General features: G+C 41.3%; 1 protein-coding gene across 4 annotated transcripts in view; it reads left to right on the forward strand.

Annotated features, from left to right (window-relative positions):
- Positions 1 to 12868, forward strand: part of LOC126253367 (protein melted) — a 253424-nt gene that overhangs the window by 230976 nt on the left and 9580 nt on the right. The gene's annotated exons all lie outside the window — the stretch shown is intronic.

Genomic DNA, 12868 nt, shown 5'->3' on the forward strand with positions numbered 1-12868 from the left:
TTCACTTCCATACATGGCTATATTCCACGCAAATACTTTAAGAAAGGATTTTCTGACACTTAAATCTATACTCGATGTTAACAAATTTCTCTTCTTCAGAAGCACTTTACTGGCCATAGCCAGTCTACATTTTATATCCTCCCTGCTTCAACCATCATAAATTATTTTGCTTTCCAAATAGCAAAATTAAATTACTATTTTAAGTATTTAATACGACTACATTCCATTATTCTCGTTTTGCTTTTGTTGATGTTTATGTTAGATTCTCCTTTCAAGATACTGACCATTCTGTTCCACTGCTCTTCCAAGTCCTTTGCTGTCTCTGAACAGAATTACAATGACATCGGCAAACCTCAAAGTTTTTATTTCTTCTCCCTGGACTTTAATTCCTACTCCAAATTTTTCTTTTGTTTCCTTTACTGCTTGCTCAGTATACAGATTGAATGACATCAGGGATAGGCTACAATCCTGTCTCACTCCCTTCTCAACCACTGCTTTCCTTTAATGCCGCTCGACTCTTATAAATGCCATTAGGTTTCTATACAAATTGTGAATAGCCTTTTGCTCCCTGTATTTTACCCCTGCCATCTTCAGAATTTGAAAGGGAGTATTCAAGTCAACATTGTCAAAAGCTTTCTTTAAGTCTGCAAATGCTATAAACGTAGGTTTGCACTTACTTAACGTATCTTCTAAGACAAGTCTTAGGGTCAGTATTGCCTTGCGTGTTCCCACATTTCTCTGGAATCCAAACTGATCTTCTCCAAGGTCGGATTATACCAGTTTTTTCATTCTTCTGTAAAGGATTTGTGTTAGTATTTTGCAGCCGTGAGTTATTAAAATGATACTTTGGTAATTTTCACATCTGTCAGCACCTGCTTTCTTTGGAATTGGGATTATTATATTCTTCTTGAAGTCTGAGGGTATTTTGCCTGTCTCATACATCTTGCTCTCCAGATGGAAGAGTTTTATCATGGCTGGCTCTCCCAAGGCATTCAGTAGCTCTAATGGAATGTTGTCTACTCCTGGGACCTTGTTTCAACTTAAGTCTTTCAGTGCTTTATCAAATTGTTCATGCAGTATTGTATCTCCCTTCTCATTTTCCTCTACATCCTCTTCCATTTCCATAATATTTCCTGCAAGTACATCTCCCTTGTATAGCCCCTCTATATACTGCTTCCATCTTTCTGTTTTTTCTTCTTTGTTTAGGACTGGTTTTGGATCTGAGCTCTTGATATGCATACAGGTGGTTCTCGTTTCTCCAAAGGTCTCTTTAATTTTCCTGTAACATCCTGACAAGGGAACCTCCCCATCGCACCCCCGTCAGATTTAATTATAAGTTGGCACAATGGATAGGCCTTGAAAAACTGAACACAGATCAATCGAGAAAACAGGAAGAAGTTGTGTGGAACTATGAAAAAAATTAGTAAAATATACAAACTGAGTAGTCCATGTGAAGATAGGCAACATCAAGGACACTGGGAGTCAAGGAGCGCCGTGGTCCCGTGGTTAGCGGGAGCAGCTACGGAACGAGAGGTCCTAGGTTCAAGACTTCCCTCGAATGAAAAGTGTAATTTTTTATTTTCAGTTTATGTGACAAACTCATATGTTTTCATCACTTTTTTGGGAGTGATTATCACATCCATAAGAAAACCTAAATCGGGCAAGGTAGAAGAATCTTTTTATCCATTCGCTAAGTGTACAAGTTAGGTGGGTCGACAACATATTCCTGTCATGTGACACACATGCCGTCACCAGTGTCGTATAGAATATATCAGATGTGTTTTCCCGTGGAGGAATCGGTTGACCTATGACCTTGCGATCAAATGTTTTAGGTTCCCATTGGAGAGGCACGTCCTTTCGTCTACTAATCGCACGGTTTTGCGGTGCGGTCGCAAAACACAGACACTAAACTTATTGCAGTGAACAGAGACGTCAATGAACGAACGGACAGATCATAACTTTGCGAAAATAAAGAAAGTAAAATTTTCAGTCGAGGGAAGACTTGAACCAAGGACCTGTCGGTTCTGCAGCTACTCACGCTAACCACGGAACCACGGCGCTCCTGAGTTCACATTGTCCTTGATGTTGCCTATCTTGTGCATGGACTACTCAGTTTGTATATTTTACTAATTTTTTTCACGGTTCCACACAACTTCTTCCTGTTTTCTCGATTGATCTGTGTTCAGTTTTTCAAGGCCTATCCACTGTGCCAACTTATAACTAAATCTGAGGGGGGTGCGATGGGGAGGTTCCCTTGTGAGTAGTCCCCACCCAGAGATTCGAATAGGGGACTATTTTACCTCTCAAATATTTTACCCAAGAGGATGTCATCATCATTTAACAATACAGTAGAGCTGCATGCCCTCGAGAAGAATTACGGCTGTAGTTTACCCTTGCTTTCAGCCGTTAGCAGTACCAGCACAGCACATCTAAGCCGTTTTGGTTGAAGTGACAAGGCCAAATCAGTCAATCATCCAGACTGTTGCCCCTGTAACTACTGAAAAAGTAGCTGCCGCTCTTCAGGAACCACACATTTGTACTTTTGTATGGTTTCTCAGTAGATACCCCTCCATTGTGGTTGCACCTGAGGTACGACTATCTGTATTGCTGAGGCATGCAAGCCTCCCCACCAACGACAAAGTCCATGGTTCACGGGGGAGGGGGGAGTAATAACTTAACCTCATATTTTAGGTAAAAACCTATTTCGTTCCTCATTAAATAAAACAATAAAACTGGTACATACATGAATTATGCCAATTTATGATCGAAAACACTAGTTATAAGGCACCTAAAAATACCTAATTTCAGGTTAGTACCTGACTGTACCAAAGTTTTAAAAATCCTAATTCAATAAAAAAATTTATGACGAACATTCTCTCGTGGTGTTCCCAGCTAAGAATTGCGCATATATTTTATCGAAAATTGTAATTTTGGAGTACCTAAAATACCTAATTTCATGTTAGAACCTGATTGTACCTCATTTTTAAAAATTCTAAAAATACCTAATTCCATGCTAGAACCTGACTGTATCTAATTTTTTTAAATCCAGTCAAATAAAATTTGTGTGATTAAAACTACTCTTCTGGTCATCCCGGCAACTTAGAAAACAGTAATTGAATGATAACTGGTTTGTTTGCTTGCGTGAAAGCCAGACACATTACACCGGGATGTTCCACCCCATCCTGCTTCGCGGAGCATTGTTGCTAGCTGTGAACTGTCAAATGGGCCAGCAAGACACTGAGTGGACTTGTGATCTGCCTACAGCACCTTCCTGCCCTGTCAGAGCAGCCTGTTTAAAACACTTGCACTGTCTTCATTCCGTCGGTCATCATGCTGCTTGGAGGTGGTGAAATATAATAAGTATTTCACATCGACAGTGTATTTGTGGAAAGTCAAGCATGCCGAAAGTAGCCAGCTCCAAATAATCTCTGATTCATCAGTGGTTACAAGAATTTTCTGATTTCTCTGCAGACAGAAGAGTTATTTAATGCAATGTATGCAACATGGACGTAGGTAAAATGTTAACCTGTTATCTGCTACACCCACTCAGAGAACAGTGTTGTTGTTTTGGCCTTCAGTCCAGAGACTTCACCTGCCTCAAGATGACTGAATGTTTGTGATGTCCTCATCATTTCATCGTCATTTATGAAAGTGGTGAGTTTGGACTGAGCAAAGGTTGGGAATTTGTATGGGCACTGATAACCGCGCAACTAAGCCTCATCCAGAGACTGGTTTGATGCAGCCCTCCATGCTACTCTATCCTGTGCAAGCTTCTTCATCTCCGAGTAACTACTGAAACCTACATCTGAATCCACTTAGTCTGTTCATATCTTGGTCTCCCTCTACGGTTTTTATCCTCCATGCTGCCCTCCAATACTAAATTGGTGATCCCTTCTTCTTGTCAGTCTAGTGATGCCACTGTTTTTCGCCTGGTTAACTTGGACCAGACACATTCAAATGCACACCAGGCAAATTTAAAAAATAAATCGAACTTGAAATAAACGTTTGTAACTAAACCAAATGCACAAATGAATTTCATCTTGACCTTTGTCGAGCCATTGTTGTAGGAAACATACCATTCAATGTAGTTGAAAATAGCCAGTTCAAAAGTTTTCTGGAGAAATACTGTCACTGAAATATTCCATCGAAATCCACACTGAGAAAGAACTATTTAAACACTGTATATGAAAATACATTGAGCAGGATAAGGGAAGATATAGGCGACTCATACATGTGGATCTCTGTCGATGAGACAACTGACAGACAACGTCAATACGTGGCTAATTTGAGTGTTGGATAGCTACATCCTGACACTCGCTCTGCAGCTAGGAACTAAAAAGACTTACCAGGAAACAATTGCTCACTTTGTTAATAAGGCCCTCAAATTACTTTTCCCCAACAGTCTAGATGAAAATAATGTACTTGTAATCTATACTGATGCAGCCACATACATAATTGCTGCTGCTAAATTGTTGAAAGTATTTTACCCAGCCTCGCTTGGTATCACATGTCTTGCCCATGTCATGAATCTTGTAGGTGAGACAATATGTTATGAATTTCCACATGTAAATAAGCTAGCTTCAACCATCAAGAAGGTTTTTATTAAGGCACCTACAATAATCAAGTTATTTAGAGAGGAACTTCCCAATGTGCCACTTCCCCCAGAACCCATACTTACTCACTTGGAAACATGGCTAAAGGCAATAATATAATGTGGATATTTGTCTACCTATTTATATTTCTAGACAGTTAAAAGTCAGATTTTGGTCACCTATAGAATCTATTTTAGGTACCTAATTTAAGATTTTTAGAACCCAAAAGTCCGATGTCTAGTAATAACAATTATTTCAAAAAAAGAAGAAGAAGAAGAAAACTTGTAATTGTTCAGCATGTAGCCGTATCTACAAATATATTTGTGATCCATGGAATATGAAACTAACTAACTATTTATCATTTTTTCAGATCCATACAGACCTCTAGTTATATTAAGTAAATTTTCCCATATTGAGAACTTAGAAGGACTGATCTGCATGTACCTGAGAAAAACTTTCAATAGTCAAGTTCCCATAAATTAGCCTTTATTGTTGACAGTAGGTTCCAAAATTTATAACAGTCATCTTCTGGCTTCCAAAAAAATTTTTGTTGTAGACTGAAGAGCCAAAGAAACTGGTACACCTGCCTAATATTATGTAGGCCCCTGTGAGCATGCAGAAGTGCTGCAACAGGATATGACATGGACTCGACTAATGTATGAAGTAGTACAGGAGGGAATTGACACCGTGAATCCTATAGGGCTGTCCATAAATCCGTAAGAGTATTAGGGAGTGGAGATCTCTTCTGAACAGCACTTTGCAAGGCATTCCAGATATGCTCAATAATATTCATGTCTGGGGAGTCTGGTGGCCAGCGGAAGTGTCTAAACTCAGAAGAGTGTTTCTGGAGCCACTCTGTAGCAATTCTGTACGTGTGGAGTGCCACATTGTCCTGCAGGGATTGCTCTAGTCCGTTGGAATGCTCAATGGACATGAATGGATGCAGGCAATCAGACAGGATGCTTACGTACCTGTCACCTGTCAGAGTCATATCTAGACACATCAGGGTCCCACATCACTCCAACTGCATACGCCCCACGCCATTACAGAGCTTCCACCAGCTTGAACAGTCCCCTGCTGACATACAGGGTCCATGGATTCATGAGGTTGTCTCCGTACCCATACACATCCATCCGCTCGATACAATTTGAAACGAGGCTTGTCCGACCAGGCAACATGTTTCCAGTCATCAACAGTCTAATGTTGGTGTTGACAGGCCCAGGCGAGGCGTAAAACTTTGTGTTGTGCAGTCATCAAGGTTATATGAGTGTGTCTTCGGCTCTGAAAGCCCATATTGATGATCTTTCGTTGAATGGTTTGCACGCTGACACTTGTTGATGACCCAGCATTGAAATCTGCCGCAATTTGCAGAAGGGTTGCACTTCTATCACACTGAATGATTATCTTCAGTCATCGTTGGTCCCATTCTTGCAGGATCTTCTTCCGGCCGCAGCGATGTCAGAGATTTGTTGTTTTAGCAGATTCCTGATATTCACAGGGAACTCATGAAATGGTCATACGGGAGAATCCCCATTTCATCTATAACTTGGCAATGCTGTGTCCCATAGCTCGTACGCCAACTATAACACCATGTTGAAACTCACTTAAATCTTGATAACCTGCCATTGTAGCAGCAGTATCTGATCTAACCACTGCACCAGACATTTGTTGTCTTATATAGGTATTGCTGACTGCAGTGCCATATTCTGCCTGTTTACATATCTCTGTTTTTGAATACGCATGCCTATACCAGTTTCTTTGGCACTTCAGTGTAAAATGTGTTCCATGAATACTAACTCATAATGGAACATATTTTATAACAGAAATTTTTTGAAGACAAGAAGATGACAGTTACATCTGTCAAAAGTTGTTGTCAACAATAAAGAATAATTTATGCAATCTTGGCTATTGAAAGTTTTTTCTCTAGCTAGTTGTATGGACGTCTCAGAATTTTTGTAGCATTCCTTCCATCTATGTATACTCTAATACTACTATCATAAAAGATATCCACTTTATCATGATTAAAGTATTTTTATCTATTATGACCTTCATAGAACCATGAAGTCATTCGGCCAGTCTCATTATGATTGAAAACATTTTCCCTGGTAATGAATTAATCATCTTTGTGGTTATTACTAGCATGTTTAGATTAAATGACAACCATTACTGTTTTATCTCATGTACTAGAGCTCTTGAGATCAGCGGCAGAGACAGAAATTTTTCTTCATTTTAATTTTCTGAAAACATTTACTTCTGAATGAAATAAAAAGCAGTACTATTGTTGCAATTAATTTAAACTATTAAGTACAAAAATAAAATAGTTACTAGAAATGTTATCATGGTGAACGCATATGTACACATTTCCACAATGTAGTAGTTTCTGTTGTAATGTATTCCAGAAATAGTCTTTTGCCCTCCATTCTGCATAATCTGATGACAGTGATATACCAAGGTGCAACATAATTCTGTAGTTGGTGCCTTTGATATTTCATAATATTATCACAGAGGCACGTTCTACATTCAGTTATGGATTTGGCTCAGTAAAGGAATGTTTTTCTTGCTAAACACTGGAACAGGAAGATGAACATCTGTAAAGCAGCTATATACATAATTTAAAAATGAGTTATTACGCGTTATAGAATAAAATAATTGAGTTCTGGCCTTTTATGTTGAATGTTTTAGTTGGCACCTACTGTACAATTAAGTGCTGCTTACAATATGTTTTGCCAAAGGACACAATTTGATATGTTTTGCAGTTGCTACCTGAAATCTCGTATGATTCTTTCGTCTTTCCATTTTCCTAGTGAAAGTTTGTGTTAGGAAATCATCATTACTCCAAATTATTTACTGTCACATCATTGCCAATTATTTGAGAAACTTAATTTACCATTAATATTATGAAAAAGATAGTTGCTACTCACCATATAGTGGAGATGCTGAGTCGCAGAAAGGCACAACGAAAAGACTGTCACAAAATAAGCTTTTGGCCAATGAAGTCTTTGTCAAAAATAGACCGCACGCACACGTGACTACCAGTGTCTGGCAACTGAAGCCACACTAAGAGCAGCAGCAGCAGTGCATGATGGGAGAAGCAACTGGGGGCGGGGGGAGGGGGGGGGGAAGGAGGAGGCAAGAAGCGGGAGGGGTAGCAGGGTAGGGGTGGAGGATGATGAAGTGTTGCTGGGGAGCATGCAGGGTTGCAGTGGTGGGAGGGTAGGGCAGCTAAGTGAAATTGAGGGGTTAGACAAAGATTGGGGGAGGGGGGTAGCGGTAAAGGAGAGAAGTAACAAAACTAAGTGCATTGATGGAATAGAGGGCTGTGTAGTGCTGGAATGGGAACAGAGAAGGGGCTACATGGTTGAGGACAATGACTAACAAAGGTTGAGGCCAGAAGGGTTATGGGAAAGTAGGATATATTGCAGGGAGAGCTCCCACCTGTGCAGTTCAGAAAAGCTGCTGTTGGTGGGAAGAATCCATATGTCACAGGCTGTGAAGCTGTCATTGAAATGATGAATGTCATCTTTAGCAGCATGTTCAGCAACAGGGTGGTACAGTTTTTCCTTGGCTACAGTTTGTCAGTGGCCATTCATGCGGACAGACAGCTTGTTGATTGTTACGCCCACATAGAATGCAGCATAGTCTTTGCAGTTTAGCTTGTAGATCACATGGCTGGTTTCATAGGTAGCCCCACCTTTGATGGGATAGGTGATGTTTGTAACTGGACTGGAGTAGACACCGGTGGGAGGATGTATGGGACAGATCTTGCATCTAGGTCTATTACAGGGATATGAGCCATGAGGTAAAGTGTTGGAAGCAGGGATTTTGTAGGGATAGACAAGTATATCATGTAGGTTCAGTGGACGGTGGACTACCACTGTGGAAGGGGTGGGAATGATAGTGGGCAGGACATTTCTCATCTCAGGGCACGACGAGAGGTAGTCAAAACCCTGGTGCAGAATGTAATTCAGTTGCTCCAGGCCTGGGAATGCTCCTCTGTGGCCGAACGGTGAAATTGTGGGAAGTAATGACTCACTGGAAATGAGGCATAACAGATTTGTTTTTGTACAAGGTCGGAAGGGTAATTACGGTCTGTAAAGGTCTCAGTGAGACCGTTGGTGTATTTTGAGACAGAGACTGCAGATGTGACAACCACAGGTGGCTAGGCTGTATGGAAGAGACTTCTTGGTATGAAATGGGTGGCAGCTGTGGAAGTGGAGATATTGCTGGTGTTTAGTATGTTTGATTTGGACATAGGTACTAATGTAGCCATCTTTGAGATCAACATCAAGGAAGGTGACTTGTTGGGTTGAGTAGGACCAGGTGAAGCAAATTAGTGGTTGGTAAAGGGACAGGAACTGTGGAGAGTCAGTGGAGGAAATGGTCGGTATCTGTTATATAAGAGGGTAGGTTCCGGGTAATAGGCTGAAGGTGTTGGTCTATGAGAGCAGAGATTCTCTCAATGGGGGCACAGTAACCAGCCACAATGGGGCATTTTGGGTGTTTGGGTTTATGGACTTTAGGAAGCTGTAGAAAGTAAGAGTGCAGGGAGTGGCAGGGATGAGGAGAGGGATGGACTGTGGAGAGAGGTTCTGAGATGAGTCTAAGGATTTGAGGAGAGACTGGAGATCCTGCTGGATTTCTGGGATGGAGTCACAGTGGCAAGGTTTTTAGGTGGATGTATCTGACAGATGGCGGAGTCCTTCCTCTGCCAGGTAATCCTTGCTGTTCAAAAAACAGTGGTGGAGCGTTTGTCCGCAGGTAGGATTATAAGGTCAGGATTAGTTTTTAGATGGTGGACTGCAGTTCTTTCTGCAGATGTAAGGTTAGTTTGCAAGTTGAGGCATTTGGGGAATGATGATGAGGCAAGTTTCAAGGTCTGAATTGGGGGCAGTGGGGGTGGGTCACAGTTGGATGGAGGCGTGAACCGAGTCAGGCAGGGTTCCTCAAATGGATGTTGCCTTCTCTCCAAGGATTCCCATTTGAATTCCCGAAGCATGTCCAAAACACTTGCATATTGTTTGAACCTACTGGTAAAACATATTGCAGCCTGCCTCTGAATTACTTCAATGCCTTCCTTTAACCCAACCTGTTTTAGATCCCAAACACACAAACAGTACTCAAGAATTGATCACATCTAGTGTCCTGTATGCAGTCTCCTTTACAAAAGAACCACACTTTCCTAAAATTCTGCCAATAAACCGAAGTTTACCATTCACCTCCCCTACCATAATCCTCACATGCTTGTTCCACCTTATTATATGACTTTGGAACATTATGCCCAATTATTGAAATGATGCGATTGTGTCAAGCAGGTCACATCTAATGCTGTATCTGCACATTACAGGTTTGTTTTTCCTACTCATCTACATTAACTTACATTTTTCTACATTTTGAGACAGATGCCATTCATCACACCATCTAGAAATTTTGTCTAAGTTGGTACCATAAAATGTACTGTCACACACATGACACAATGATTTGCCGAGTGTAGATGTAGGTGTTGAATGAACAAGGGACCTATACACTAATAATTAACTACGCTTTCCAGTGGATCACATAATCCTATTAACACACCATTTAGTATAATCATAGCTGTGTTTTGTGCAGTCACTCATCTTCGACATTTTCCCATACACCACAACATCATCAGCAACCAACTGCAAGTTGCAGCCCAACCTGTCTGGCTGGTACAGCCAAATTGTCTAGGGGTACCAAACTGTTGTTCTACACCCCTTTCCCCGTAAACACTTAAAGGAGAGATGGCAAAGTTATTTCAAGGAAGTAAGGCACAGAGGCAAGGATGTGAACCGAAGACAAGGTAGGCAGTGTGGCAACAGGGTAGAGAAGCTATGCAGCAGTGAGACAGATGTAGTACCACAGAATGGCGAGGCCGATGATATGTTGGGATCATGAGCCTAACGGCCCGGGTCAGCGGCGGAGGTGATCTGGATACAATGGAGGTGCATGGGGTGCTGCACAGTTGGAAGGTGCTGTGAAAGATCAGCAGGTGCTTGGCATGACTATCTGACAAGGTTGCAGAGAGACTCCCTCTTGAGAGAGACTGACCATTCTGCCATGCAAAGTGTAAAATGCCATGTTGTGTGCAGCAGAGGAGACCAGGAGGAAATGTGTGGACAGCTGTCAAAGGCATGCAGAGCTCTCTTCCTGACGGACAGGTATATGAGGCGTGAGACGTAAGGGCCTGACCTACACTGTGTTCCGTGCAGGATTGTGACCAGAAACGTGCGTCAAGAGGGATGGGGCCTCAGGAAGTGAACTGGTGGAGGCTGCATGAGCCCCCAGTGTTGTTGTGGTGGTGGTGGTGGTGGTGTTGTTCTTCAGTCCTGAGACTGGTTTGATGCAACTCTCCATGCTACTCTGTCCTGTGAAAGCTTCTTCACCTCCCAGTACCCTCAGCAACCTACATCCTTCTGAATCTGCTTAGTGTATTCATCTCTTGGTCTCCTTCTACGATTTTTACCCTCCACGCTGCCCTCCAGTACTAAATTGGTGATCCCTTGATGCCTCAGAACATGTCCTACCAACCGATTCCTTCTTCTAGTCAAGTTGTGCCACAAACTCCTCTTCTCCCCAATCCTATTCAACACCTCCTCATTAGTTATGTGATCTACCCATTTAATCTTCAGTATTCTTCTGTAGCACAACATTTCGAAAGCTTCTATTCTCTTCTTGCCTAAACTATTTATCGTCCATGTTTCACTTCCATACATGGCTACACTCCATACAAATACTTTCAGAAACGACTTCCTGACACTTACATGTATACTCGATGTTAACAAATTTCTCTTCTTCAGAAACGCTTTCCTTGCCATTGCCAGTCTACATTTTATATCCTCTCTACTTCGACTATCATCAGTTATTTTGCTCCCCAAATAGCAAAACTCCTTTACTACTTTAAGTGTCTCATTTCCTAATCTAATTCCCTCAGCATCACCCGACTTAATTTGACTACATTCCATTATCCTCGTTTTGCTTTTTCCAAGTCCTTTGCTGTCTCTGCCAGAATTACAACGTCATCGGCGAACCTCAAAGATTTTATTTCTTCTCCATGGATTTTAATACCTACTCCGAATTTTTCTTTTGTTTCCTTTACTGCTTGCTCAATATACAGATTGAATAACATCGGGGAGAGGCTACAACCCTGTCTCACTCCCTTCCCAACCACTGTTTCCCTTTCATGTCCCTCGACTTTTATAACTGCCATCTGGTTTCTGTACAAATTGTGAATAGCCTTTTGCTCCCTGTATTTTACCCCTACCACCTTCAGAATTTGAAAGAGAGTATTCCAGTCAACATTGTCAAAAGCTTTCTCTAAGTCTACAAATGCTAGAAACGTAGGTTTGCCTTTCCTTAATCTATTTTCTAAGATAAGTCGTAGGATCAGTATTGTCTCACGTGTTCCAACATTTCTACGGAATCCAGACTGATCTTCCTCGAGGTCGGCTTCTACCAGTTTTTCCATTCGTCTGTAAAGAATTCGCGTTAGTATTTTGCAGCTGTCACTTATTAAACTGATGGTTCGGTAATCTTCGCATCTGTCAACACCTGATTTCTTTGGAATTGGAATTATTATATTCTTCCTGAAGTCTGAGGGTATTTTGCCTTTCTCATACATCTTGCTCACCAGATGGTAGAGTTTTGTCAGGACTCGCTCTCCCAAGGCTGTCAGTAGTTCCAATGGAATGTTGTCTACTCCCGGGGCCTTGTTTCGACTCAGGTCTTGCAGTGCTCTGTCAAACTTGTCACGCAGTATCATATCTCCCATTTCATCTTCATCTACATCCTCTTCCATTTCCATAATATTGTTCTCAAATACATTGCCCTTGTATAGACCCTCTATATACTCCTCCACCTTTCTGCTTTCTCTTCTTTGCTTAGAACTGGGTTTCCATCTGAGCTCTTGATATTCATACAAGTGGTTCTCTTTTCTCCAAAGGTCTCTTAATTTTCCTGTTGGCAGTATCTATCTTACCCCTAGTGAGATAAGCCTCTACATCCTTACATTTGTCCTCTAGCCATCCCTGCTTAGCCATTTTGCACTTTCTGTCGATCTCATTTTTGAGACGTTTGTATTCCTTTTTGCTTGCTTCATTTACTGCATTTTTATATTTTCTTCTTTCATCAATTAAATTCAATATTTTTTCTGTTACCCAAGGATTTCTACTAGCCCTTGTCTTTTTACCTACATGATCCTCTGCTGCCTTCCCTACTTCATCCCTCAAAGCTATCCATTCTTCTTCTGCTGTATTTCTTTC

Source organism: Schistocerca nitens, chromosome 4, assembly GCF_023898315.1.
Source record: "Schistocerca nitens isolate TAMUIC-IGC-003100 chromosome 4, iqSchNite1.1, whole genome shotgun sequence".
Lineage (NCBI taxonomy): Eukaryota > Metazoa > Arthropoda > Insecta > Orthoptera > Acrididae > Schistocerca > Schistocerca nitens.